The sequence below is a fragment of the Pyrgilauda ruficollis genome, unplaced genomic scaffold (genome assembly GCF_017590135.1).
Source record: "Pyrgilauda ruficollis isolate IOZ18807 unplaced genomic scaffold, ASM1759013v1 scaffold80, whole genome shotgun sequence".
NCBI lineage: Eukaryota > Metazoa > Chordata > Aves > Passeriformes > Passeridae > Pyrgilauda > Pyrgilauda ruficollis.
In genome coordinates, this window is record NW_024529933.1 from 334,540 (window position 1) to 361,829 (window position 27,290).

General features: G+C 40.1%; 1 long non-coding RNA gene across 1 annotated transcript in view; it reads right to left on the reverse strand.

The window, feature by feature from the left end:
• Window positions 1-570: 570 nt before the first annotated feature.
• LOC121364339 overlaps window positions 571-27,290 on the reverse strand; it is an 80,665-nt gene continuing 53,945 nt past the window's right edge. Inside the window, exon 3 of the long non-coding RNA XR_005956856.1 lies at window positions 571-762. This is a non-coding gene — a long non-coding RNA (uncharacterized LOC121364339). The remainder of the gene's footprint in view (window positions 763-27,290) is intronic.

The window sequence follows — 27,290 nt, forward strand, 5'->3', positions numbered from 1 at the left end:
TCTTTCATGTCAGGATGGTTTGCTGGTGCACCTACAGCATAGTTTCACTTACAGGTTTATTTTCCTTAGAATTCCTTCACATGGGACAGTTCCTAGCAGCATCCTGATTTGCTGTGATGAACAGTGGTCAGGTTTTTTACTAGCTTCATCTAAAACCAAAACCAAACCAGTGTGTTTCACCTGACAGTTTTCACATAAGAAAAAGAATAGATTTAAAATAGATAATATGTGGCTCTAAGCAACTTAATTATATCCCATTTTTAAAAATTACTTTGCCAATGAAAAAAGGCATGTCAGGGCTTCAGCATGATGATTTATGACTGTCATAATGACAGATGTCCTTCATGCATCTCTAACATTGTAATCTGGGATCAATGTGCTTTTTTCCCATATTTGCTGGTAAAAAGAAATACACTATATAAATACATCATTATTTGTCTTCAAGGCCTTGTTCTGCATTAGCTTGGGAAACTGGTTTGGTTTTGAGATGAGTTCTATAGTAAAGCCACTGTAACAGTGTACCACAAAAGCAGCACTGCAGTTGGACACTTACCCCTGCTGGACACTTACCAGGTTGATATGCTGAAATGCAGGGAGGATTTGGCATGCTGCTGTGCTCCACTGAGCCTTGGCAGACTTCATCCAGGGTATACAGCTTCTCAGTTCATCCTGCAGACTGAGATTCCTGATCTTAAGTGCCCCTTGTCTGCATCCAGGATTTATTCCCTATACTCCTTGGCTGCTGAGAGGCAGAATCTGAGCCTAGTGGGAGAGAGAATCAGTGAAGCATGAATGGAGAAAGGCATTAACTCATGGAGGAAGAGAAGTGACAAATTGTACCAAAAATGAGCTTCTTTCTGCCACTCCCCACCTCACACACTGCAGTTCAATAATCCTCCATCTCTAGGCCTTTCTTAGGTAGAATTGTTCTTGGATCCCATGTTTCTGCTTAGAGAACTGCTGAGAGAAGCTGAAGGGCCACAACTTTAGTTCAATAAAGCAGTGGAGTGACAGAGACGTATCTGTACACACATTTTTTGTGTTTTGATGTTGCAGTGAAATTACAGCAAAGTTCTTTACCAGTCCATCTTAGGGATTGCACTTCTTCAGAGCATGGCCACACAGGTCACAGCTTGTGGGATAAATATATGAGATTCAGAGCTTCTGCAAACCATATCTCATCTTGCTGCAACAGCTTCTTTGGGTTTCTTATTGTGAGGGTGTTTCTCTGCAGTCCAGATCTCTGCTACAGTTGCATTTATTGATTAGTCTTGCTCAGCTCCAGGTTCTCAGAAAAAAGTGCAGAAAATCATCTTCCACAAAATGCAGAAGTTACAGGAAAACTCCTTTTGCCAGATATGATTTTATAGCCTATCTTCACTAGGAAAAAATGTGTGATCAGCTACAGATTCACCATTAAAAACATAGTGAAACACTGCATCAAAGAATATTCGTTAACAATGAACTCACTGTTAACGAATTTTTATGAGCTTTTTGATAAGATAGGCTTGGGGAAGAATCAAATACAGAGAATGGTTCTGCACTGAGGAGAAAAGGGTGTTAACTCACCTTTCAGATCTCTGCTTTTCACAAATGAGGTAACAAATAGGTGCAATCATCAACAGGCAAGCGAAACCATGCATTTAAGATTGCCTTCATCATTATTACCAGCAGAGGAAGACATTGCTACATTCTGGGGTTTCCTGAAAGCTGCATCACATATTAAACTAACCCAAGCCTGCCCTGCTAGCTTTACTACATGAGTAGTAGTAGGATGCATGTAAAAGGAGATCTACTCTAGAAGATATCTAAAGCCTCCACGAAGATGAAATTTCATTAACAAAGGGTGTCGTTTGGACAGGGTCCCAACAGAAACGAAATGAACTGTGTGTGCTAAGGCATGCTGAGATTCAGGCTAGTCTGGGAGCTAGAGAAGCACAAGAGTGGATCTCCACTGCTGCTGAAACCCCTGACCCTCATCTCAACCAGCTCCCCAGCTTCCAGATCACAGCTGGTGCACAGGACACAGGTACACAAGGACACAAGGACAGGAAGTCTGTTTCCAGCTGTATCTGCTCATCTGGCCATGGTTTGAGATACCCAACCACAAGCTAAACTTAGCAATACAAACACATGAAAGAAAATTGCTCACATGAAAGCTAAAAAAAGGGCATATTTTCAAGGTGGTATGGCCTATCCATGTCGGTTCTGCAGAGCTGCAGATACTGCAAGTTTGAGGGCTCAGACTATTTTTCAGGATTTAGGAAATCAACAAAAGTTAATCTTTAGACAAAGGACATGCAAATAATTCACTATTATGGTGCAAATACAGAAATCAAGTTTCACAGTGGTTACTATTTCCTTACTTCCTTAGGGCTGCAGATCTTTCAATTCATTTGATCTTAAAAAAAAAAAAAACCATATGACATTGCGCAAAGATTTACACTTACAAATCAATGCATTTTTCAGCTACTAAACAAACTTCTTTGGGGTTGAAATTTTTACAACATGGCAGAAAAACAAAGTATGAATGCAGTTCTTTGTATGATTGCAAAGCTGTCCTGTTAACAAAATGTTCTTTTTCGTTTTCTCCATTTTGCAGGAAGCCAGAAATAATAAGCAGTAATCATATTATTTCTTTTTAATCATATGCCGTTCAATAAAACTCTCAAGGAAAAAAAAAATTCTTGGTCACGGTCATGAAGAGACATATTCATGAATTTATAAGGCACAGTCATTCTGTTAACTTTAGTAATTTACTTCATAGCAATAGGGTAGTTTTGAAGCAAATACCCAGACTGTACCCATAAAACCACATATTAACCGGTTTCTCAAAATGATGTTGGTGTGCATAAAGCAGATTCCTGTTGCACGAAACCAGAACTCTACAGCATTCCAACTCAATGGAGTAATTGGTCCTAAATCCTCATGTGGACTTCCCATGACAAAAAGCTCCAGTATGTAGTTAAGGTACAGACATTCCCCAAAGCTGTCAGACCCTCAAGAGTGGCTGCAAAACCTGAAGGAAGCTGCACAGTCAGGTACTGCATATATCTTCCTCTTCACTGCCAACTGCCCTTCCTCAATCAATTTAGCAGTGTCTATCCCTCCTGCTTTGTCCTCAGTTGACTGAATTTCAGAACTAAAACCTTTGTTTTCTCATTTTCCCTGCCTTTTGCTGCTGAACCCATCTTTTTTGTGTTATCTTTCTTTTCCCCACACTTCAACCTCTGCTACCACACTGGAAGCACCCTCTTACACCTGCCAAAACACTCAGGTAATTGCAGACTGCAGCCCCAAAGAAATTACATTTCCAAAAAATGTGTACCGTGATAGAAAGAGGAGTTTTTCAAGGGGCATAATAACCCAGTGGCACTCAGAGGTGGAGCAAAGCCTTATGTGTGTAGTTGTAACTGCAGTAGGCTGGAAGTACAAGAATAAGATAAGAATCTTATCAAGGCTTCTGTGTCAGAAGTCTTGGAGATGAAAGCTTTGAAGAGTTCAGATGTCACCCATAGCACTACTGAGGACAAAATCTCCATACCCTCTTGACCTGTGGTGTACCTGCTCACCTCAAAGGAATTAGTGACGAAGGATTAATGGTCAGAGGCTGCAAGACTAAAGGATGGCAGGCATTTGGATATGGCTCTGGGTTCTGAAGTCTCATCTGAGGATGGTCAAAGTATGGCACCAACTTACAGAAGAGGGCCTTGATGATGCTCTTCAGCATCCAAAAGTCCTTCACTCACCTCAGGTTATCCTGTCTATCTGTCACAATCAGCATAGTCCCAATTGTTACATTTATTTTAAAATTTGTATCCTATATTCAGAAAACACTGCAGCATTTGAGTCTCAACAAATTTTATGGAAGGACACTGGCATTTTTGTGCTCTTCCAGATCAACACTATTGAACTGCTCAAACATGATTTTCACAAAGCATTGCAAACACTCCTAGAAAAACACTGTCACTACAATACTTGGTCAGACCAGCGACTGGTCCGGTCCAATAGGTAGTCTCAGAGGAGAGTAATGCCAAATATCCATGAGTAAGTCTCGTGACTCAACTGTTACTTCAATAATTGGGGGTGGCTGAATATACATTATTGGAATTTTGTCAGGCAGTGATGATGATCTAGCATTTCCCCATGAAGTTGTTAGCTCTGATGCAATTAAAAATGTTAACCAATGTTAATGTGTGCATTCCTTTTTAATTACATGTTTAACCCAACAGCTTACTGAAACAACAAAAACTGAGAAATAGCTTAATTTTTTTAAAAAATCTTTTGAACTCTAAGGATGCTAATCTAGGAAGATTACTCACCATCTTCCTTAATCATTTCCATGTTTGCTTGCTTTCTGGACAAGTGTACATTAACACTCGCTAGAAATGCTACAGCCTACTTCAGTCCTGCTCTAAGAGAATCCTCCAGTGAGACTTTGCTACAAATGCAAAAAATTCTGACAGAAGTTGTGTGACTGTGAGGTAAAGTTGCAATTCTTTTCATCACTCTGGATTGATGAGAAATCAGGCGCCTTTTATTGCAAATTAATCCTAAATATGGGATATAGGAAAAAGACTTGTAGTTTTTAAAATATTAAATGGACTTAATCTTTTTTTCTCATCTTCATAATTTTTTGATTTTGTGAAGAGAGGCTCATTGCATACTAGTGGAAATGCAAACACTTTGTTTGAGATAATTAGTTTAATTTTCCAAACTGGCTTCTTTTTGAGGTGTCTTCATGAATCCATCAGCCACAGCCAGCCTCTGCACATCCTGTGCCCCTCATCAAAATGTGTTTTCCTCAGCCTGCAGCACAGCACCTACAGCTCATTCTCTTGGGGTATTATGCATCTCCTCAGCAGCCTCTTTGTATGCACAGCTCATATCTACACCAAGCCGCACCCTCTGTATCCTTTTCTTTCTCATGCTTTGTTGAAGCCTGCATTTATTTTCAAAGACTCCTCTACTCAGCCTTTTATGTGCAGTGCTTTAAATCCTTTTATTCCCCTGAGCATTCCCAGCTATCCATTTTTCCCAGAGAGGGAGGTGGATCTTCCTTGAAGTCATTATTCAGGGAAAGAAGACTAGGCCCCATTATTTGATTGATTTCACAAGTCATTTAAATGAATGGTATGTAGGCACAACTAGCAAATGCTTGTTAAAATGGTTAATTTGATAATTTCTTTTCTGTGATAATGGGAGAACAAAAAAATTACAAAATGAGTAGCTGAGCAAAATGGCAAGAATTATGTTTTGTCCTTTGAAATAATATTAAATGACAACTAAAATCCTGTAGAAATACTTACGGGATATTGCTATATCTACCGAGAGTTTATTATGCCTTACATTGTTAGAATGAAAGACAAAGAAATGAATGAATTTATTACGATGTTAAAGTTGCACCAATTTTTATTTAAGCAATCGCATTACGGGCAGTGCAGTGTGAAAAATGACTGGTTCAGTGACAAAAATTCTTTTCTATTACAAAGCCCCTTTTAGGATAATTAGCAACAGGACAGAAAAGAAGATACAAAATATCTTTAAATGTAGGAAAAATGGGAAATTATTCTGATGATCTAAATTTGCCTTAAGCACTTCCTTGCATGATAAAATCACTATAATGATATACCTAACTTAGTGGTCTTCACACAGAAAGGTTGAACACTTAAGAAGATTAATAAGACAGGAAAGACAAAGCTCTTGAAACAAGATCTTGCCATGATCTTCCTCACTTATGTACTTGTTAGAAATGTGGTTAGTAATTTGTGGAAATAAAAGACGTATAAAATATATATGTGTATGAAACAGACTATTGGTACATAAAGGGGGGGAGAAATCTTTCCTCAGGATGGTGAAACCGCAGCAGATGGGCAAGGAGGCACCGCGACATTTGCATTCGAAGGGAATTCTGCTACACAGGAGATGGGCATTCACGAAGGCATGTGTCCAGTGACACCCAGGAGATGATGGCCCGGATGAGATACACATCAGAGATAACTAGAGCCATCAACACCTGCCCTCTGAATGCCGGATTCCGGGAACTGGGGAAGCACATTGTTCAATTCCCGGATGAAGGCTTTGTGCAGCCTGGTCCGAAGAAAAGAACGAACATGAATATGAAGACTTCTTAAAGAGACAAAGGGACTCTGCCGTGGGCGAATTAAAACGTGTAAGAACCACAGCCTGGGAGCAGCCAGTGTGGACGAGGGGAATTTGGTGCGATAGAGGCCAAATTCACGTTCACCCGTATCACTGTCTGGGGGTGTTACGCTGTCCAATTGATTGGTGGCTGTTGGGACTGTATTACGGTCGTGAAATAAATTTTAATTTTTTTATTAAAATTGGCTATTTTTCATTTTTCATTTATAACAGTACTGTTTCAGTCAATACTGAGAGGAAAAACAAAGTTTTTTTTCCTTAAAAATGAAACTGTCTACAATCAACTTATTAAAAACATAAACAACTTCCGGATTATAGCTGAAAGATCTTATCTAAAGGCTACATTGGCTTCAAGTGATCAGGTTAAGTTTCTGTTCCCAAATATTGGGGTGTGATTTCCGATGGCTGTATTGTGGGTTGTGCCTGTAATCTGCGAATGGAGAGAAAAATATGGACATGGAAACAGAGACTCCAGAGTGATGTCAGACAGCGTCTGCAACCAAGCCTGTGACAATTGCTGAAAGTATGGTTGGAACCCACACCACTTAATTTTGCCAGGTGAGTGCACTGATGACAGGCGTCCTGTGTTTGAAGACCTCATTCAGGCATAAATGTGTTCCTTAATAGCAGAGCCTTAGTCTTAATGCTGGAGTTTCCTATGGGCTCAGCATTTGTTAACTTCTAGCCCGGGTCCCTAGCTTGCCTCTCTTTGCTCAAATAGACCAAAGGAGCTGCAGTAACTCACCACTCCTACCTGGCCAAGGGCTTTCCCCCAGCACATCCCCAGATACATTATAGCCAGCATTTTGCTGGCTTTTTTTTTTTTTTTTTTTTTTTTTTTTTTTTATTTTTTTTTTCGTTTTTTTTCCCAAATCCTTTGCTTCCCNNNAATTATTGCCCGTTTTTTTTTTTTTTTTTTTTTTTTTTTTTTTTTTTTTTTTGCTATTTTTAATTTATTTTTCGCTATTATTGCCAAATCCTTTGCATCACCTTTGATAGCTCCAGTCCTAGGGGTGCCACAGGGGTGCCATCTGTGCAGAAATCCCCAGTGGCCAAAAGGCCTCTAGAAGCCATGGGAAAAGGCACAAAATTGCTTTAAGGACTACATTAAAATGTTTTTGAAGTCCTATTGCAATTGGCCATCGGACTAAATTGCCATAAGGCACTGCCTTTAGTAGCACAGGCATGGTTCCCATGAAAGACTGTTTCTCCTTGGTGGTTAGTCCTTCAATTGTGTATTCTCTCTGGCAATAACTTTACTAAACTCGACAAGAACAGTCATACTTCATGCATCTCTTTCTAGCAGTGATTGGGAGGCACCTTGAAGCTGGTTGTCATTATTAAGCTTGCCTATGCTGCAAGCAGTTTGCTAACACTTCCCAGACCAGACAGCAATGACCATTTGTTCCATGTTAAGCCTATCAGAGCTGTGGCAGATGGGTCCATCTTGATCAGAAATGTGCTCATTTCTTGATTGAAATTCCTTAGATCTTTCTGAAGTCGGCTGGGAATGTGTCTGAAATGAAAGGTCATTCTTACTGAAGTCTATGCAGAGCAGTGATTGCAACAAAGCAAGTATCCTTTAGGATGTGTAGTGCCTTCCATAGTCCAGTCTCTCATATGCATGCAAAGATATGTTTGCATAACTTTTATTATTTATGCTCTAGACTTCATCAGTTTTCCATATTGAAATGTGATGATTTCATATGCACACTGTGGCAGCATATACTGATCATTCTGAAAATATTAATAATTTTTCTACGGTTCTTATTCTATACAGCCATTGTTACATCATTTCTATCTTCGCAGTGGATGAAAACTTACCCACTGGTGTCATTCTAAGATGACAGTCTGTTACCAGGGCCTCACTAGCAGCATAAAGCATATGTTTAAATAATTAATTTAATAAAGAAATAGGAACTCAGTGGCAGGAAATAGCATTATAAACTTTAGAACACCAGGAGCATAATTAGTGCTGTGGCATAATGATGAAAGAAGGCAATAAAATAATTTTACTTTACTCTGTAATTCTTAAAGCACTGAAAATTAGCTTATCAGCAGGGAAGGGTTGGTTTCATTTCTTTCAATTTCATCTGCATGCTGTCTTAATGTTATTTCATTTTTAAAAGAACACAGAACACAGTGAATACTATACAAACGAATTTTGAAGTCACATAGTACATGAATGAATGTATTTTTTTAGGCTGAGAATCTCACATTTAGGAGAGTTTTTAGTGTCTGGACAATCACTGGTTCTGTGGTCCCAGGAAAAATCGCAGGATGCGACCATTTGATCTGTCATCTCTGCCAGCCATGGAGGCTGAGAAGGGTGGAGATAACAGCATCTCTGTACCAGCCTTATCCAAAGCATGGAGAGATCACATTGGAGGCAATTTGAAAAATTCAGAGCGACGGAGAAGAACCAACATGCCTGATATTTTCAATTTAGTGGAAAATAAAATAACCTAGTATATCTTATAAAGTAATGGTGGATGAATGATGTAAAGAAGCAGAACACTAGAACACTCACAGTAAAAATGTATTAGAAACAAATTATCAAAGGATGCCAAGTGCCATCTCCACTTTCTGTGGATGCCCATGTCAAAACATTCCCTGCACTACTTGTTATTTCTACCCTGTATCAGAAAGCCATATATTTATGTGCTGGTCAGAGAGATCGTTGTGCCACAGGTGTGGAAAGATGACTGGAGACCCCTCAAACAGAAGACTGGGGATACAATTGGAGGAAACGGAGGAGTCATATTCACATCCTAACAGAGGTGATAACAGTACAGAAATTAAAGGGTACAATACAGTGGCTGCTCCCTGGATGGAATGGGGCTGGCATGCTCAGAGACCTATTCCATAGTGATTCCCCAAACACACAATCTGCAACTGTGAGCACCTGATGAGGGAGAAGAAATGGAAGGTGGAGCAGTGTGGAGAAACTGTGGCCACGTGCTGTTGAAATCTTCGCAGGGAGGGGAACTCTATGGTGAAATCAGTCTCCTTGGATGAACTTGGTTCATGATATAATTGTAATATTAACACACACCTCCATCCCAAAGGTACAACCACTCCTCACTGGGCACGTGCTCTATTTTTTTAAAACTGTGTCTTTAAAAGCAAAGCGAGAGAATTTTACACCAATCAGTAACAAAGGTATGTATGACTAGAGTCACTCAAGCTCCACCTAAACATAAAGAAATGGTATAACCTGAGCATGGAGGAAAGTTAGTTATCAGTACTTGATACTTGATTAATATCCATTTTACTGTTGGATATTTATTTCCTGTTGACTGCATGTATAATACAACTATGATACCAAACTGAAATGTATTGGATGATATCCAATTCTGGATGCAATCTGATTCTCTGCTTTTCATTTACCTTTATCTTCAAAAGGGAACTGAAATTCAGATTTCTTTAGAAAGAGAACGGTCAGTCTGAGTTTCCATATGTAGTCAGTTTGCTGCTTTTTCACTAAAACCAAATTTAGACTGAACTAAACACTTCTCTGAACTGATTTATCTGACATGGAAAACTCCAGAATACTAAATCACTGATCTCATTTTATATTAATACATGTAGGCAGATGTATTGGCATCTTATAGATTCATGTCTCTGTGGTATAAAAACACGGAGAAAAAAAGGCAAGAACTGACAGAGCTCTAAGTTTAATAGAGACCAGCTTGGTCAAGAAATGGGTCTGAGTTCTCTTATGTGAAAGAGGGACAGGAATTATAGGCCTAGAAGACAGGATTTGGTGATGGGATTTAAGGCAACTCAGAAAGCCATTTATTCTGTTCCAGATGGTGAAGGCAGTATGGGAGAAGGAGCTCAGTGCCAACAGTGGCAAAACAAGCAGGGAAAACAGAATATTTAAAAATTTTTTACTGAATTCTGTAAAAAGCCTCTATTCAAAAAGCGTAAAGGTTGCAAAGTTGTGTTGCTGAGGATAGGAAATGCCTGATTGAACATTTCCCAGATAAATTAAATTTGTAAATCTTACATGCACTGTAAAATCTTTAATTACAGGATAACATGTACCTTTTTACATAGCACCTTTAGCCTTTCTGTGCACATAGGTGGCATACCATTAATGAGCAGTGATTCATTAGCCTGTTTTGTCCTTATTGCTAAGTGCATGGCCTCATGCCTCATTTACTATATCCTATTCAAACTCTGGCCTGAATACACAATTAGTAACATTCTCATAGGATTACCCATGTAATTTTTTGCTATACTACTTATTGCTTCACAAACATTAAGTAATATTTGTAACTTCTTTGCAGGATCAGGTAATTTTTCTTATTTTTGTGTTTTAGAATAGTGTGAGATGATGAAAGACTGTTTTTGGTTTTTTTGGTTTTTTTTTCAGAAAGCCCACATTTGTCTGTGGTGGATTCCTATGTGGGTCTCGTCTGGAAGAAATGACCCTTTACCATTTTGTTTTTTCATCCCTATGTGAAGCTGGAACCCCTTCCTCTTCATTTGGCATGACAGTGAATCTCTACCTTTGATTGTTTGGGGGCAAGTCTATCCTACTGGGCCATCTGCAGCCTGAGCTCTGACCAGGCATTCCCTTGGGCAGAGGGGTGAGAAAGTGAGCAACCACCTTTCCAAACTGTGGAAAATGCATATTATATGATTGGCTCTTCACAAATATTAAAATGAATACTATATGCATTATGTTAGAAAGTTATGCTGTATTAATCTCTTTTGAGTAGTGTGGTAAATATAGCTTTTAGGCTATAGCATAATATTAAAATAGAAACTGTGTGATGTAAGATACTTTTTGTAACTAGCTCAAGGATGGATAAGATAATCAAGAAATTCTTCGCAGAGAGATAACAGCAACAAGACACCAAGATCCCAAGAGAAGAATTATTGCCTCCTTTTCGGAATAGCCCAGACTTCGCAGGGATCAAGGCGATTGATTTACAAGATGAAGGGGGGAAGCTAACAATAAAAAGAAAAATCCCTAGTGTGAAAGGAATGCTTGCACCATGTATGAGATATATGAATATGCAACAGGCTATTGCTTTTAAGGGTTAATCCTTTGTTAGCAAAATGTGTTTCTATGGCAGAGTGCCAGACACCTGGACATCTGTAATCCTTTGCTTTTTATTGTCCTAACTCTGATTGTCGAAATTCTTATTGCTCTAATTGTTATTAATATTTTTATAACTATTTTATTACTATTAAACGTTTAAAATTTTAAATCAAGTGATTGGTGTTTTTCACACAAACCTACTGTTTGAGTAGAGAAGACAACTGTGCAACCAGAGTCAGAACACAGGTATACTGAGCTTCTTTTATCGTGATCCTGCACATTCACATAAGCCACCTTTACTTTTAGAAGTTTCTATTTCATCACTCCCTGTGAAGCTGAAACAAGCCAGAGTTGCTGCCATAACCAGCAGGAAATTTTTCCAATAGAAAACATCATCAAGCACATTTCTCAATCGTCTGCCATGCCAGACCCATCAGATCCCAAGTTTAGTAGAAGAGCTGCAAACAACTCTGTGATGAGCTTCAGTAGATATATCAGCCTTGGTATGGATAGAGCAATAGAAACCTGTGGATGTGGGAGAACAGGAAGAAGTGGAAGAAAAAGGGATGAAAGAAAAGCATGTGTTAATGGTATCTAAATTAGTAAGTCATAAAGTCTCCCTCACAACTATCTGAAGTTTCTATTTATAGAAACATCCAGATTGAGAAAAACAAAGGACAACCTAAATTCAACAGCCTACACCCAGAAAGAGACAAAAGAACAATGAGTTAATCAGCAGTTTTACCTAAGGACTCACAGAGGTTGGACAAAAGGAGGGACAAATGATTCACAGTCACTGGCAACTTTTAAAAGGTGTAAAAGACACATTCAGAAGCAAACCACATGGCTCCCATTAAGAAGAACAACCCAGAAGACACCATGAGAACTAAATAGCTAGCTTCCCTAATTATTTGTGCCCTCAAATATTTTGGACAGACCAGGTGCAGACACACCTTCAAGCTTCCCAATAGGAAAGAATGAGTAAAACTAAGAGAAGGATGCTCCTGCCTGAGTGATACCTAGTTTGCACAAAATAAAATTACTTTTCCTTCTTATGCTGCCTCTTGTCGAGGGTTGCTCCATTACTTAAGATTTGCATAACAGTTCTAGATGCTGGATGCCTCTCCATGGCTCCCCTCCCACCAAGTGAAGCCTCAATGTGCAAATCAGCTGCACTGGCTAAGCAGCAGCACATGCTCACAAGTGTGATTTCCTTGCAGAAATCGTATTTGATTTCAGCCCCAGGCTGGATCATGGAGAAGAACCAGCACACGGTGAAGGGTTTTGGCTGGGCATGGGCATATGTCTCTGGCTCCTGTGCAGGGACACAGCTGCAAGCCAGCATCTGAGCATTGCTCAAGGAATGCTACGCAGATTTCGAAATATGATCTCACCCATCCAGCATCACTCCCTGGCCCTTTATTTGATCCTCTGTAATCACTGATAAGCTGTGTCAATTGCCTCTACTTCTGCAGAAAGATGACATTCATCTCCGCCCCCAGATGCCTGCAAAGTTGTAAGTCATCAATCCACTGAGGCACCAGCTAAACTTCATAGGTTGGGGAGGGGATTCTAAATATCAAAGCCTTCAGAGTCTTCACTATTACTGTAAGGGCACCCCAGGCGAAGGGGAGAGAATGATGCATCTGACTCTGTCATGTCAGAAGGTTAATTAATTACTTTATTATACTATATTACATACATCTAGACTGAATCTGCCATGCACTCACTCTGCACAGCACTGCCCTCAAACCCATGACTCTGCCGTGACTGTCTCGTGACAGTCCGGCACACACACACTCTTGGCCCTAGTAGGCCAAGGAGACAAAACATCCTCACTCTGGCTAAACAATCTCCATGTTGCATTCTACTTTGGTACAACACAGGCACAGCAAGTGATAAGAATTGTGTTTTCCCTTTCTCTGAGGTTCAGAGAATGTGAAACCCAGAAATATTCTTGGGAAGAATTGTGCCTTGCTTTTCTCTATGAAGAGAAATGTGGCAACACTTACAAACAGTCGCTCCACCCTCGCCTGTTAATGACTTTGCAAACTCCTGTTACATGCAACTATAGACATACCTTTAAATGTTTCACAAGGTTGTAGTCATCCATGTTTTATGCTTGTTTAGTGCTCGATTTATGATCGAGCACTAAAATATTTTGCAGGTAACTGTAACACTAGAAAGCATTAACAACTGTCATTCACATAGTGAGAATTTCTTATGTGTTAAAAGAAATTGTGACATCAGTGTAAGTAGCATTTTAATATTCAAAGCACTTTTAACAAGAAGCAATCCATATAGGATCATTGTGTCAGAGGTAGGCATTGAAAAGAGATTCAAACTATTTCATTTCCACACAGCACTGCAAATAAAAACCTGGCTTACAGCCTTATGCCATCAGGGCTGAAAACTCTGCTTACATGGGAATACATATACTGTAATACTGTAGTTGTATTTTCCTGTATACATACTCTGCCCTCCTTCCAGGTGAACTTTTAGTTTGGGCTCTGTTAAATTACTTCAGAACAGGTTACAATCAGACACAGCAACCTGATTTTTTCTAGGCAAAATAAACTGCTTCACTGCATGGCTAGCTACAAATATAATACTTGGTCACAATCAACATTCCCAGAGAATTAGGTTATTTTCTGTATCTAAAAGCTGATCCTTTATTGTAAAACAGGTCCATGCCATCGTAAACAAGTAGAAAACAACAGTAAAATAAATAACAAAGGACAGGTTTGTTTCCTCTGCTTCACTTCAGCAGTGCAAGGGGACGCCAGTGAGAGTGATAATCATGGCCAAAGACATTGCACAGTACAGCTGTAGCATTTGTCTAACAGTCTGAGGACACATTTGCCCATTAGGCTCAACACTCCTTAAATATATTCTGTGGTGGCTAACAGTTGGCCTGGAGGCCTCACAGTTATAAATAATCCTAATTATTATTATATAACTAATTATATAACTAGTAGTTATATAACTCAACCATTCTAGGCCATTGGGGACACGGACAGCTATTGGCCAGTTAGCCAGGTGACAACTAATTCAGCCAATCAGGACTAACCACGCAGACTTTTGGTAACTATTTAAAGTCATATTTCGGAACTGCACTCAATAAAAATTGGCTATTGCTACATGAACTTCGTGTGTCGTGTTGCATCCATCTCTACTGCAACAATTTTCCAGCCCAATCAAGTCCCTCATCTGGTTCATTGCACAAATAACTATGCTGGCACAGAGGGTAGAAAAGAGCAGCAGAAAATTGTGTGGCAAAATACTGAAGGCTAAAGTGCTTCTTATGCCCTCACCACTGGCAGTCGAAGAAGGCTGAAGCTACACAATGCAAACACGGAGTTCATGGAGTTCATCACCACGTCCTTAAGAGCATAGTTTAGTGGTGGATTCGGCAGTGTTAGGCTTATGGTTGGACTTGATAATCTTAAAGGTCTTTTCCAACATAAACAATTCAATGATTTTGTGATCTTTCTGTGATCTTTGTGGTGTCCTTCCTCAGGGTCATTAGGACATGATATTTTAGATGTAAGCACTAAGAGGCCCTTGGCAGTACATTCAGGAGAAAGTCCAATCTTATGAAATGGTCAATAAAGTGTAAACACTAGGTGACAGCTGATCAAATAGTAAGTATACACATATTTAGCAGCAATTTATCTGTAATGTGATAAAATAATAGGAATAGCTTTAGAGCAGTAAATCAACACAACATAGCCATCAACTAGCTTCTGTGTATAATAAAAGCATATAAATCCCCAAACCTGCTCCTGATATTCAGACTTGAAGTGAAAAAGTCAGAGTCAATCCTGCATGTGGTTACAGTAACAATGACTTCAAAACGGACTTTTGTCTGACCAGGTATTGTGAAATGGTGGCTATTATTGTCCTTGACAGAACTGTGGTCTGGCTGCAAGAGAGGGAATTATCCTCTTTGATTCCAAAACCATATGAAACCCAGCTGATAGATTTTTGAGAGTTTGGAGACTCACCAACCTGAGAGCTCCTGGCAAAGTTTAATCCACTCTTAGAATAATTTAGGTTGAATAGGCCTCTAAGATCATCAAGCCCAATCCTCAACATAACACTGCCAAGTCCACCACCAAACCATATCCCTAAGTGCCAGGTCTACACATCTGTTAAATACCTCCAAGGATGGTTATTCTCTACTTTCACCTGGACAGCCTTTCCAGTGCTTGTCAACCCTTCTGGTGAAGAACTTTCTTCCTAATATTCAATCTAAACCTCCCCTGGTGCAACTTAAGGCCTTTTCCTCTTTTCATTTGCTACCTGAGGGAAAAGGCCAACCCCCAAATCACCACAATTTCCTTTCAGGTGTTTGAAGAGAGCAATAAGGTCAGTTTTTTCAGCTTACACAGTTCATGCCTGATGTATAGCGCACCTGTGTCCTTAGTTAAAGGGAAGACTATCTAAGAGGCGGGGTAGGAGGGACAGGAAGAGATAAAGGGCCATTACCTGGCCATTATCACCTGCAGATTGCTGTCTTCTGCAGCCACTGTCTTGGCATGGTGATCATCTGGCAGTTTCGTCAGAATCTGCTAAATCATGGAAATGGCACAGACAAAACTTCCATGCTGGAAGATATAAAAAGGTCTGTTTAAGCAAAAAGGTTTGGAAGCTGACCCAAGAGCAGTCGCGCTGGGGCTGCTGTGGTTCCGGTGTGGTACCAGGGATACCTGTGCAGTGACAGAGTGGGAAGGATGAGCATCTCCCCACCCAGTTAGGTAACTATTCTGCACATTGGTGCATGTTACAAGTTGTCAATTACAAGTTATGAATTAGAAACCTCTCAACTTATGTGATGAATTAGTGAATTCACATGGCAGACTACTCTGTGCAAAGGCAATTGAGCCCTTGTTGGTTGTGTTTCTTCCTTTCTTTCTCAATGAGCTTATAAAATAAAGCTTAATTTACAGAGTACATTGCCCTGTAAATCTGAAATACCCAAACAGACCATGACAGCTGTCCTCAAAAGTTCATTTTATTTCAGTATGACTTGGTCTATTACAGCACAGAAGAGTTAATGAAAATTTGAATTAATTAACTTTAACTTACTGTGAAAAAGTAAATAATTACAGAAACCCCAACAGCTGAATCCTGATACACATGAAAGTTTGCCCACAGCTAGACAGACAGGTGAGCCTGGGAAGCTGTATTCACTATTTTGGTCACCTATGCAACCAGAAAGATGCACACATTCATTATTTTGATTACATTAAATACCCTTGAAACAAAATAATTACAGACCCCAAATAAAGTTATTTTAAAACCAGACTGGACTAGATATTTTGTTTTCTACTACACATCTGCCATCAAAGCCTGTAATCTAATAATTTCTTGTCTAAGTTTCCCTATATGGTTTCCTATGTGACATTAGAAAACTTCTATCATGTTTTTCTAGAGACATCAAAACCTATACAGCACAGCTGCTTGTGGAGACTCTGTATTTAATTATATCAGTTTGTGCTCTATAAGATTAGACTAGGGTGAACCATCTCGATTAACCTCTTTCCCAGCCTTTTGTCTGTAACTGCTTCCCTTATGATCACAATAATTACCATTGCAACACACTGGGAGCACTTTTTAAAGGAGACTCAGTTCTTCCTCTGTGATTTATTTACAAGCATAGTCTCAGGCCAAGAATTTGTAGATTATTGTATGGTCTTTCTCTAGGAATATAGCCTGTGAGTATTACTAATTCCCTGTAAAATGCTTGAGAAAAATACCCTGAGTTTGAGCTAATTCAGTGAATTCTTCTGACAGTAAAAAAAGGGGAGGAAACAGAACTGGGATCTGTGCCACTAGTATTCTGTCATGGAACAGACTTCTCTCACACCAAGGAGTCCCTGAGAGCTACCAGAGAAGGTTAGATGCCAGGATAGGATGCTTTTCCTTTTAATGCTGTATCTGTATCCCTGGTTCATTATGACATTCCTTGTGACAGTTCTCAGGAGTGGACCAACACTGTAGGTGCTGTGTTGCCAGAGGAGAAGATGATCCTGGCGCTCAAAGCTTCCTATATCCCTAAGCAATGCAGGCAGGGTAAGAGGGAGACCCTGGCCAGGCACACCAGTGCCAACAGCCACACCCATGGATCCGTGGCTGGAATACTGGTGGTCTGCTGTGCTCCCACTCTGCCTTGGGGTGGAAGAAGAGTGTTATCAGGGCTGGTGAAGTGAGGCAGCCAAGAAAGTAGCAGCCAATGTGGTACTGGGAGCTGTGGCACAGTGGCAGTGGTTTACAGGAGACACGGGGGATGACAACCACACTGTTTGCAGACACGCTGCCTGCATGCATATGAATGGAGTCAAAGAAATGTGGCAACAGAAAACTAAACAGAAGGTCTGTCACATCCTATCCCAGGTCTGCTTCTGGTGGGTAGCAGAAGCAAATAGTCACTGACAGGATAAGGCAGACATGAACAGACACTGAAGAGAGAGCAGAAACAGCTCCCTCTCTAGAGCTGTTAATAAACTTTACCTTGGATGGACAAGAAATAAATTGTGCAAATTCACACCCACACACACAAATGTGCATACTATCATTATCCTATAGCGATGGTCCACCTCTGGAAGCAATTTGTTGTAGTGCAGACTCTTGTTTAAAACAAACAGAAGGGACAACCCAAATGCAACCTGCTGACCATGGATGCACACTCCTGGTTAGATAGGATGTTCCATGCCATGCTCCTGGAGCAGCACAGAGATGGGACCTTCAGGTTTCCCAGCACCACCACAGCAGAGGCTGGCCAACACTTGTCTTCTTACGCTTCTCATGTAGTATTTCCTACTCCACAGAACAATACAATATCTTCCCTAATTTAGCAGCATCTTTATTGAGGTTCTGCTACTAAATATCCTATCTAGCAAAGTATGGCTATTTTTGTCTGTTCAAAACACCAAGTCAACAGTAAATGTTACCTTCTTGGTAAAAAAAAGTCACTCAGTAGGCATCTCTAGCTCTGAGTTACTACGTTTTCATTTGGGCTGGAATATTCTTTCCCTGTTGCAGTTTTTAACTTTATACTCTCCCCTATAAGTAGCTAGCAGCCAAAAATCAAAGGATACTTTTCCCAAATAGGTGTCAAGCCTTGAGCATCTGTTGGGACTGACCCCATTCCTCACCAGAGAAAATTAGTCCCAATTTATGTTCTTTGAGAGAAGTCTCATGTCACCATAAAATCCCAGAGCAATTTGTCTAACAACTGTCTGCTACCTCCAACATATATTACTGGCAATCTTACCCTCAAAGAGAGAATTCTAAAATGTGTAGTAGAAGAGCCACACACCCGAGGCAACACAAAACCCCTGCCATAAACTCAGCTGGGACCCCTTACTCCATAGGGGGTCTCTGTCACCACAGGGGCCAGAATTTACTGACCAGTGAAAGCCCATGCCATGGTTCTATCTGATTTTACCTCTAATCTGCATGCACTCCTTGTCAAAATCTCAGTTTCCAAAATTGCCTGCTTCCCGAAGCATTTTCAAATTTCATGTAATCCTCAGTTATTCATGTCAAACATTGGTCAGGGCACTGTTTTGGTCCTTCTAACCAAAAGAGATGCAAAATTCATCTCAGCATCCTTAGTTATAGGGAAGAGAACTCACTGTCACTCCCATGAAAGTGCCCCAGCATCCAGCTGGCACTTTCCCTGAGTCCTGCAGACTTGTAATTACACTCCTGCCTCCCTCCTTACATTGCTGCTCCTGAGCTCCCCAGTTCAGGATCTGTCACTTTCCAGCTATGGATTTGTTCTGGTTGACATCCAGTCCTGGTTGAAGTCCAGGGCAGGGTTCACCAGTGCTGACAAGCAATGAAGTCTGCATAGCCAGGGGGCTCAGCTAGCCTGTCCCATATGGCTGTTTGTATCCCTGGACAGGCTTTTGCTGCTCATCAGGCTGACCTGATTCCCACAGTCTCTGCTTCTCTATGGGGTTTCTTCCTAAGGGCAATTGCCCAGGCTGGGAGAGCTCCACACTGCAGCTCCAGTGCACATTTTGGAGTGCTCTAACCCATTGGGGACACACAGGCTTGAAATCCCTCCCTTTGAAGGGATGGCAGTAACCCAAAATCTGCCTTTTCTCCTTTCTGAAAGGCTCCTCCTTGCAGCTTAACCACTGAAAGCATTTTGGCTGCAGAAAGCAAGAAGAGAGGTCTGCAACTTCCCTGGGCCTTGCAGCAGGTCAGCACACACAGACACAGGCCACACTCAGCTCAGGATGTGTGTGGTGCTGTTGGAAGTGCAAAATAATGACTTTGAATAAAAAGTTCAAAGAATCCTTGGGAAATTGGGCTTTAAAGATGCCTGAGACACCTGCAACAGGTTGTTCAGTAAAAGTATCTACAAGAGGTAAATCTGCCAATCTTGCCAGGCTGAGCTCTGCATGAGGCATGCTGACATATTTATGCTGGACATAAACTCAGATGGAAGGAAATTGCCACAAAACCTGCAAATATGAGAAGTCATAAAGGATGTAAGTATATCTAAAATGTGTTAGAGATGAGGCAAACCTTAGGTTTGTTAAGCTACAGAGGAAGATTTCATCCAACCAAAAAGCCCAGCAATCAAGTTCAGAGAGGTCCACACATGGTGTTGGAAATTATACACAGTTTGAAATTAATTTATATAACTTTAGTCGGGGGCTTCGTTCACGTTTGCCCGGGGGAAAGGAATTGAAGCTTCTTTTCAAAGGACTGTTTCACCATTCAAGGCCTGATGAGCTTAACATCTCAACAGACTGGAAGTAACACAGAAGATGCGAAAAAGATAATGATTATTAATGAACATCAACTCTAAACATCACCCCTGGCATGGTTGGACACACCTGTCTGGGGAAAAGACAGAGAAGAGAAGGAAGAATGAGGCATTAACACAGAAGGTGAAGGGGTCAATAACTAATAGGAAACCAAATACTAAGAACTGCATAACTTGGGGACAATGAACATTGAACCAAAGACGTTTTCTGGGTTTTGACTGCATAAGTATGTGAAAAATCTAGTAAAGAGTCATGCGTGATGGAATGATTTTCTCTTCACAACCTGGAAAATGTGCGGATGATATTATTTCTGTTGCACATCCTGGCCAGAATAAAGTAATGCCTTGATTCTCTAACACTAAAAAGGTTGTTGGAAAGTTTTTGGTTTTCCTGCAGTTTTGGTGACAACAGGACAACCCATCCTAGCCCCTTTTCTCTTCTGCTGAGCTGCCAGGAAGGGCCCAGACAGCAGACACAAGTCGAGATCCTCAGTCCACCATGAGGTTTCATCCCCAGCAGCAGCAACAGTTTGGAGGTGGCCTCAAGTCTCAGTGGCCAGTGCAGCCATCAGAAGGAGGTGCCAGCCGTGATTTGTATTCCTGTTGCCTCTGAGAAGAACAGTGCAACCAGAAATAGGATCAGTGGGGACAATCTACTCATCAGGAGGAAAGCATTAGCCACAGAAATGAGCAATGAACCTATAAAAGAATCTCACTATCGAGGGACCCATCTGGCTCTCACCAGTGAGAATTTCCATGGCTCCCAAGCATTTACAAGCAGAATTAATAAGCATCTCTTTATTTCATCAGTTCTAGGCAGTAGAAGGACCAGTTGATTAGTTTGCTTGTTAAAGTATTACTGACATTTTATCCTATAGTTCTCAAACAATCAGATCTTGATTATTTTTGGTCATGTAAATAAAGTCCTTAAAATTATTATTTCCAAGCCTATTTATATATAAATGCAGCAGTATTTTCAAACCTCAAATTCCCAACAAACTTAACAGTATGTTTTCAGTCACATGGCACAGGAAATGAAGAGGTTTTATGGGGATATTTAAAACTCACTTTTGCAGACAAAGCAGACTTAGAAAACCTCTTTCAAAAGGGTGATGTTTTCGAAGTTTGAAGGACTGATTATGAGCCTTTGAAACAACATTCATCCTCCAAAAATAATATCACTTTTAGCACATGCAGAAGACTAAAGTTAAATGGATGGAAGAATATCAGTTTTGCAGAACTTTGAAATAAACCCAGATTCCAGCTTTGTAGAGAAGTTCACTGGAAATTCTTGCTGAGAATTCTTATTTCTATAATAAAATAATAAAACAAATGCTCTGGATGCACTACAGTGGCCTATGCCACAAGTACATATACTTTGGGAAAAGCCCAAATTACCAGTTTTCTGGGCCAAGGAGCAAACAAACAGGAACATGAACATTTCTGGGCAGAGAGGGACTCTGGCCTGAAGGACTGTGGGCTTCCCTAGCAGAGCCAAGCATCCTCAAGGCAAGAGGTGTTTAAAGAGCCAAGATGCCAAGCTAAATATGAACCTTTTATTCCTCTCTCCTTGCACAGTTTTACACTTGTTTTAACTGAATGTCCCTGTTTGGGAAAAAAAAAAAAAAATAAAAGAAAAGAAAAGAAAAATCAAAGCAAATCTATTAAGAAAGTGTATTGACAGCAACATCTGCTCTAAAAAGGCACAGGCAGGATTTACATTATTCCTCGTTAGCCTATAACTGTATTACAGAATAAGCAGGGGAAGGCCAAGGCACAGCTGATGAAGAGCCTTAACAGTTTCACACACCAAATGACAGGAATTTTCACATCATTAAGAAACAAAACTGAAATGTTCTTCATCATGAGCAAGCAAAATCAAAAGAAACCATGTAAAAATAGGAGAATACCTCATTGAAAGGGCAGGAAGAAAATTTAAGAATCAATTCAGTAGCAAGAAGAAAAGTTCTGGGGGATATTTTCCCACAATCATTCAACACAAAGGCAAAATAAAATATTGAAACAATGAGTAAATGTAGGTTGAATTCATCTAAATCCTTGTCTGAAAAAAAGCTTAAGTTATAGATTTCTGAAGATGGTAAATATTTCCATTCCAACCATTTGCAAGTAAAATTTTGTGACTTTTTTGTTCAAAGTGTCATTCAATTAAAAAAAGGCACAAGTAATCAGAATACAAACATTCAATTTTGGGGGAATGAAATATTTTGGTTCATTCAGGGTTTTGGCATAATATGTTTTTGGTTTCATTCTGCCAAAGAAAACTTCAGAAAATTCTGACTTAAGACATTTTTTCCTGTTTTTTCGGTTTGGCTTCTGAATAAAAAAAAATCCCAAACCTGTATTTGCCTGGATCTATTAGAGTCATTGAATGAAACCATGCCAAGGTAACATCATTTGAAAGTAGCCAAAATTAAGATGCTAAAGCATCAGATTAATCCAAAGCAGCTGTGTGCTGTCTTATGCTTGCTGACTGCTGAAGGAAACACAAAAGGAACGATGCAATGATACATGTGATGGATTCTGGAATAGGAGTATATGTTTGGAGCCCGAAGGTGGTGAAGGATGTCTCCCTCTGTCCTTTGCTTTTTCTCCCTAGGTTTCTGGCCAAACACACCAGTGATATACTGCTGCTGAGGCAGACAGGTGCTGTCTAAAACTTTTTTAAAAATGGACTTCACTGACAAACAGTGGCTGCCTTTTACTAGCACAGGTATTGTCTTGACCTTCACAGGTTATTTATTGGGGCTGTGTGTAACATTCTTCATTTCAAAAGACATAAGCCAATTTAGCTGTAAAGTCCTTTAAATTTTTGTGTGCTCTCACTTGTAATGCTGAATGTCCTCCGGTAGACAAGATGTGATGGCTCATGAGACAGGCACAGCCTCCTGCTGCTCTGTGCTCCCATTCCTGCAACTCCTGTGGCCATTTCTGCCACCACTGAGGCCACTACTGGGATCACTGAACTGCTGCCAGCATCAGGAAAAGCAGCATGTTTCAATTCCTTTCACACGTATTTGGCAAAACTAAATTTTTAGAGCTCATTTCTCAGTGGAAAAAAACCTCAAAACAACATAACGTCTTCCCCAGGGAACGTATGGAGACAGAGCAGAGATAAGGAATAACAAACTGGAGCTAACAGAACAGTAAATGCAGGAGGAGTCCTCACAGCACTCAGTTTCCAGTATCAGCAGTGTCCCTATATCTCAATGACATGTCTGGGGCTTGGGGGATTGAGGGCAGCATTTGCTGCCAGGTGAAGGGTTGTTTCATGCCCTTTTTACACTTTTTGCTATGGATCTATCACAGAACACCTCTATCTTATGTGAAATTAATAAACAATGTAAACATGAATAAAAGAGACCCCTTTTGGCTAGTGCCCCCTCAAACCCGCTGGTTAACGGTTTCATGAAAAAACAAGACACTGTGTATTATATAGCCAAAACAGAAATAGTCTTCCTGACAGAACAGTAAACAAGAGAATTTGTTGGTAATGGAGGAATAACAGAAATGACAAAGTAAAGACAGGGAGACAAGCACTTTCATATGCATGCAAGAGCTTAAGAGTATAATTTTTGTACTGTCATGAAAACTGTAAGTAGAATAACAAGGAGTGATATTTTCAGTGGTTATTAGCACATTCGACAGCACACATGACAGCCAAGAACCTTGACAATGATATAAAAACTTGCTTAAGACCATGTAGGAGGAGATAAAGTGATTTAGAACAACATTTAATAGTCTGGTGAACCTCAAATTACTATGCTACAGTTTACTAGAAAGGTCCAAAGATATAACAAGGAGAAAGAGAACTTAAGAGGGAAACATTTGCTTTTTCATATTTAGCATGGTGGCAGGATAACTTTCAAATATATAATGGTACAATTTATGTTTAGTTATATTTTATAAAAATTCTCCATGTGATATATAGTAAGGCAGTAATAAAGCAGAAATACCACTGTCAAACGGCAAAGGCAATGCAGCCATTGCCTCAAAAAAGTTCCTAAAAGACCTTACACAAAGCTAGGTAATATGCATGCAGTGGCATCCTCACATCTATTCCCACACTGCTGTAAGCAGTTCCCAAAAGAACAAGTTCAGATTTAAAAACATGATATTTTTTCAAGTTACTATTCAGCACGTGGCACAAACAACAGGTGAGGTTTTCACTTTGTGTATTTCAGGTTTACAGCTGAAGCACAAGTCAAAACTCTACAGTCAAAGCTATATCTCAGATTCACCCACTGTGGTCTGGTACCCTCAGCAGCTGCTTTTCAACAAATCCTAAATAAGGAATATAAAACTATTGTTATATCTACTGAACTTTTCTCTTTTGAATCTGAGCAGTCACAGTCAACATCCGTCATATGGTACTGAAAGACAACTGCACTTGTTCAGAGAACATAATACCTGAATATCCATTTTAAAAGACACTTGTATTCTTTGGTAATGAATATAGATTAAAGTCTTAAGAACCTTATCACCAGAACTAGCATCGATTCCCAATGTTGTCATGAGTGAAACAGAATGAGAACCAAGTCTGGAGACCCTCTCTTTAGACAGCAGGCTTGTCAAGCCTAAATTACTTCTGCATCCTCTATCTGCAAGCAGTTTTTTGTCTGCCAGGTACATTTTGCCCACAGTATTTTCTCCACATAGCTTACAGGATGTCACTGCAAGGGCAGTGATGCTATCTATGCAGGACAGCATTCTTCACCCCAGGGACCTGCTTCCTCACCTGGGTGCATGCTGTGTGGAGCCCCAGTGATACAGCAATGGCCTGCATTTAAACTTCCTTACAGATGCCTTGAAAATAGTTATTAAGGTGATTAATATTCCCATTCATGCCACTAGTTACTTGTATCAGGCAGATCAGACTTCTAAAGACTGCATCCAATAAAAGTAGATGAAACCTGTAGGCTTGGGGTTGAACTGCTGGAGCTACAGAGGGACATGACTGTGCCAGGTACAGAGCAGATGCTGCCCAAGCCAAGAATGTAAATTGCTATCTGTGGTACTAAGATTTTAAGATTTTTGATCCAGGAAAAGCATCTTCCCCTTTATAAAGCCAAGGTAAAAAAGCACTTCCAAATGTGACAACAAAAAAAAAAAAAAAAAAAAAAAAAAAAAAAAATCTCTGATAAATTATGCATTAGCTTTCTGTGCAAAGTCTTTCAGGTGACAGAGAAGCAGATGGTTTTTGAGTCATACGTACATATGTTTCTCAGCAGAGCTTCCTATGGAAGTTTCTAGGCACAAAGAACAGTGAAAAGATCAGATAAAATCCTTTCAAAGAGGAAGAGGAAAAGATGTCATTCCAGTGACAACTTAAAATATATTAATCAAATACTGGAAAAATTGTTTCAGTATATATTTAAAGCTGAGCAGAAGTTTCCTGGATTGAGACACAAATGAATATGAGGCATTGTGTCTTTTCTTTTTAGGTGTTCTTAGGCAGGATGTCACAGGGGATCCCTGAGAATATGCTCATAGAGTGACAGAAAAGACCTTGAAAGTGCAGGCAGAGGATGACTTCAGAGGGAAAAGCACAAATATGAATTGTTGAGAATGGTCAGTGAAGGACTGCAACCTGAGAGCTGGGCAGGGTTTGCTTCAGGGTGCAACAAAGAAGCTGTAAAAAAAGGGAACAAAGAACTTATATTGAACAGATATAAACGATCTCATATGTAGAGAAAAAATGAAAGAATAAAAAAAAAGGAGGAATAGAAAAAAAAAACCCTCTGCAAGATGGTGATTGCAGGAAGTGGAGGGTGAGAGGAGGTGCCTTGCACTGTGCCATCCCCTCACCCCAGACGTAACAGCATTGTGCCTAATCAATACTTATCCACAGCAGATCCTCTCTCCCCTTCTGTGGAGAAGGAATGCTTCTCTACTGAAACTATCCATCAAGTGTTATCTTTTTGTTCATGGGTTAAATAAACCAGGATTATAAAGAGCTGTGCACACGTGCATGTGTGGTTTTTCTACTCTAGCTTTCCAAAGCAAGGTGGTAAAGACCACAGCACCTGGTTAGAATAAAGGTAGACACAATCAATTTTAAAAAATTAATTTAAAATACAGAATATTAAAAAAATTTTGAAATCTACAAAACCTCTAAGTATTTAAAGGTTTATAAATGCAATTAAAGCTTCAGATAATGAATAAATAATTAATTACACAAATAATTCTTAAAGGGGCATTTTCTTGCTCGAGGAATTCCTGAAATGAAGCTTGGCAAATGCAAAGAACCGATAGGAAAAAAAGGCATTAATTCCAGAAGCTTCTGAATTTAACAAGTTTCTACCTTAACATGAGATGAGAATTATTATTCTGTCACTCCTTCTGGATGATACCAAGATTCAGACGCCGAGCAGGGTGCCGGAGTGCGAAGCTTTGCTGTGCCCAGAGCAGCTCCTCGTTGCACCTGTTTATGATCGATTGCCTCATTATCATTTGCTCAGCAGGAGAGAACACAGCTAAATTCACATCCAGGGAAAACTGAAAATTCCCTGGCTTTATTAATGCCCCTTTCCTTCCTGTGCAGCCCTGCACACCACTCCCTGAGCGCCGGGAGCTTTGTTGTCTGCATGCTGCATGGCAAAGAATTGCACCACAGAAGTCTCCAAGCTGTGGGGATGGCAACTGGACATGATAGAGCACAGAAATGAGAAGCTATGCCCATATGATATGTTGGTATTTTGGGAGTATTTTTTCTTCCCAAGATGGATACATCTAAACAAGAGCAAGGACAGAATAATATATGGAGAGGAAGGAAGCAGGAAAAATCAATATATTTTTCACAAGTTTCCATAAATCACAGTAAACCATCATTATTTTCATCTCTGCAGCCAAGTGGGCTCTGTGCTGCAGTGCAGAGATCCAGAGTTTGGACTTCACACCATGGCTTTCTGCTTCTTGGGCTGGCAAGGGCAAGAGACCCAGTCTTCCTGGGCTGCTCCCTGAAGACATGCAAGGCCAGACTGGAGGGGGTTCTGAGCAGCCTGGTCTAGATGAAGATGTTCCTGCTCATTGCAGACGGTTGGATGAAATGATCCTTAAATGTCCCTTTCACCTTAACTGTCCCATAAGTTTACGATTCAGAGCTGCCCTAGGCTCCAGGGACCCCTCCAGGCACTCCCTAAATTGATCTGGGGTATAGCTTTTAGGGGTATGTTACAGATATGGGTAGTAATTCGTGGGAATAAAAAGTGTATCGAAATATATATTTATAAAATAAGCTACTGGTGTACAAGGGGTGGGGGG